This window comes from Bos grunniens, chromosome 6 (genome assembly GCF_055505025.1).
Source record: "Bos grunniens cultivar Pamir isolate PY7600 chromosome 6, Bosgru_T2T1.0, whole genome shotgun sequence".
Lineage (NCBI taxonomy): Eukaryota > Metazoa > Chordata > Mammalia > Artiodactyla > Bovidae > Bos > Bos grunniens.
Window position 1 is genome coordinate 3,026,084 of NC_141170.1, and position 3,314 is coordinate 3,029,397.

The window sequence follows — 3,314 nt, forward strand, 5'->3', positions numbered from 1 at the left end:
GGACCGAGGGGGAGCCGGGGAGGCGGGGGCCCGGCCTGCCCTGGACCCGACTGGCAGGGGGGCCAGGCCGGCTACCCCCAGCTCCGGGCCTGGGTCCCAGCAGAGGAGCGATGGAGTGTGCACTCCTCCAACCCTGTCGCAGGTTGGAGGATGCACCTGAAGGGTCTCTTCCATGACCTTGGGCGTCCCCTGCCCCACCTCTGAGCCTGCACCCTGCAGAGAAGTCCTCTCCCAACAGGACCTCAGCGGGGGGTCTGACACCCCGTTTTCAGGGTGTCAAACAGCGCGCAGTGAAACGTGGCAGTCCTCAACTGAGCACCTTAAAGGAGCCAGTGGACGTCCAGGTGGTGGCATACAGGTTCTCCGGGGTGTCTCCACCCGCCACACACTCCCCAGATGCGGGGAGCCCAGTACAGACACCCCAACTCCAGGGTGTTGGAGTGCACACGCCTGTCTGCACCTGCAGCTGTGAGACAGCCCCTTCCCACTCCCCTCCCCTCCCGCAGCCTCCTGCCTGCATCACCCAGAGCCATCAGGGCAGGAGGCCTGAGGGGCCTGGGAGGAGGGAGGCCCAGGACCTCAGCCCTCAGGTGAGAAAAAAAGGTGATCGCTAGAACCCCTCTCTACTCCCAGGGTCGGGACGGCTCTGGGGTTCAGCCAATGCCTTTGAGACCGCGCCCTCCACGGAGCTGGACAGGTGCTCACTCTGCTTTCCAGATGTGCACACATCTGCCCGCCAGCCGCTTCACACAGCCCCACCACTGTGGCCCAGCCAGCATGTGCATCGTGTGCTGGAGCCTGAGCGCTGGGGCCAGACACGGAGGTCCTCAGCCCAGCACCGTCCCCGGGCCAGGTTCCTCCCGAGCTGTGCCACTGGCTCAGGCACCTTTTTAGCCAGAGCCTCTATGGGTCTCCTTTACCAACTGTCCTGGTCGGCGGGGAGGCCGGACCCTGGAATCCCATGACACTCAGTCCTGAGGCTTGGGACGAGCAGCTTAGCCCAGAAGCTGGGGTGGCAGCGTGGTGCATGTGGGCAGAAGGCGTCGATCCATTCTCAGCTCAGAGAAGGAGCCACTCACTCCAAGCACGCCAGCACCTCCGGAGTCTGGGAGTCTCCACGCTGCCCTTGGCCCACCAGGACTGTAGCCTCATCTTTCCAGAAACCCCTGGCCTTGCCCTGCCAGTCTCTGCACACTTTCCTTTGACTTCTCCTCTGAGGTTTCTGGCCCTGGGTGAATGCTAGACCCCAGGCTTCCTGAGTGCCAGCTGGTAGTGCCTGTTCCCAAGGAGGTGTGTTCCCTCCCCCCCATTCCTCTCTCCCACCCCCATGTGCCAACGTGGGCACAGATGAGTCTCCTGGCTGTCCCCTCCTGCAGGTGGGTTCACTTCTAATCCTGGGCCCTTAGCTTCACACCTCTGATTACAGCCTTCTCTTCGGGTTGGTTCTTCGGTCTGAGTTGTGCATAAAAATAACAATACAGCTTTAAACCAGAAGCATTTCAGATTGGATGAGAAATATCAGTGTTAGCTGTTGTTTTTAAAGACCCAGAGAAAATGGTAATCCCCTCTAGGATCACCCTCTTTCCTCCCCAGTGAAGTTGGAAGGAACAACCTCTTGCAAAATCTTTTTAGCCAAGAGAGTCTGACCCACCAGATGGAGCATCAGGGACAAGTCAGAGGCAAGGTTAACCCTTTCCAGGGGCCAAATCCTCCCCACCCACTGAATCCCAGCCAGCCAAGCCAGCCCACTGGACAGTGGGCCAGAGGCGGGAGACCCGCAGTTCAGAATGGGGCAGGTGAGCCAGCGGAGGCAATGGGGCCTGAGTCTGCAAGGGCCTGGCTGCCCGAGCCAGGGGACCAGCTGAAGTGGCTGCCTGTGGAATAAGACACCGTGTGGTGAGAAGCTGCACGGGGCCTCAGAAAAGAACAGAGCCTCTGTTCTCGATGGCAGCGAGCCGTCACTCACCCGCCACTTCACCGACTCTCCACCGACCCCAGCAAGGGGCTCTGGGTGACCAGGCGGGGTTGACCCAGCAGCCAGGAGCTTATGGGTGTTTAGGGGCCACTCCCCAGTCAGTCTGGAGATGCTTTCCTGAGCGCCCCCTCTTTCAGTGCCTGGCTGAAGCATTAAGGTCTGGGGGAACCACCATGACCCCACTCCACCAGCAGCCCCTCCCACTGTGTCACTGTGTCTGAGACAGCAGTGAAACTTACCATGTTTAATTCAAGCAAGAGGACTCTCCAAATACAGGCTTGGGGCCACCCCTGTGGGTCCCAGAGAGACAACCCCACTCCCATGCAGCCCTCTGCCTGGAGTTGCTGGCAGGGAAGCCGGCAGCCTCCCCCTGTGCAGGGGCACGTGGTTCCTGCCCCGTGGGTCTCAGGTCCTCCGGACATCGGACATCAGAGAACTGAGTGCTCCTCCCCTCACATGAGGTGCAGGGTCTGCTCAGGGTCATCCCGGAGGCCCAGCCAGGGACCTGCACTCTAGCTCATGGACAGCTGGCTTCAGTCTATGGCAAAGGCAGCGTCTTCTCCTTCCCAGAGAAGTGAGAGACCCTTTGAATCAAGTGTTTATTGGTTCACAAAGTTCTTGGGACAGGACACCGTTTTGCAATACGTTTAAGCGCACGTAGAAAGGATCTTTAAAAAAAAAGACCACAAGCCCGGGATGAAAGACAGCACAGTGAGTAAGCCACATCAGCTGACAGAGAGAACATTCTAGAGTGCCAGGCACAGACATGACTAACAGCGCTCCTCCGGCAGGGGCCTGTGCCTGAGCGGCCTTCTAGACAGTTCCTCGGGGACTCCGGGGAAGGCAGAAGATGGAGAGGAAGACCCGCCCCCTCCAGTAAGTGCTGTCTCTTTCCAGCTGTGGCATTTTCCACGGGACATGATACACACATGTCCTCAAATGGATTTAAGTATCTGTAAGAGCAGATTGTAACCTGGCAGGACTGTGCCCAAGTTGCATGGGGTCCAAGCCCCACCGGCTGGCATGTTTCTCCCACCCCAGAGAAGTTCCCAGGAAGAAGAGAGGGTTTAACCTGTAAGGGTCACAGCCTGGCCGTGAAGCCACAGACAAGAGACTGCGCTCTCCTTTGCAAGCATTGTGGGGTTCCCCAGGGGGCCCCCAAGGGACTCTAGGTCAATGCACCTGCTGTGAACCAGGGCAGTGAGCTGGTCACCACCTCTCACACCTGCAGCCACCCCCACCGCCAACCAGCCCAGGGCTGGAATTATTATGGCTTTCATTGAAGCTCCTGGGGGTGGTTTATTTTTTAACTGCTCCCTGACCCTCCCTATCTATAGTT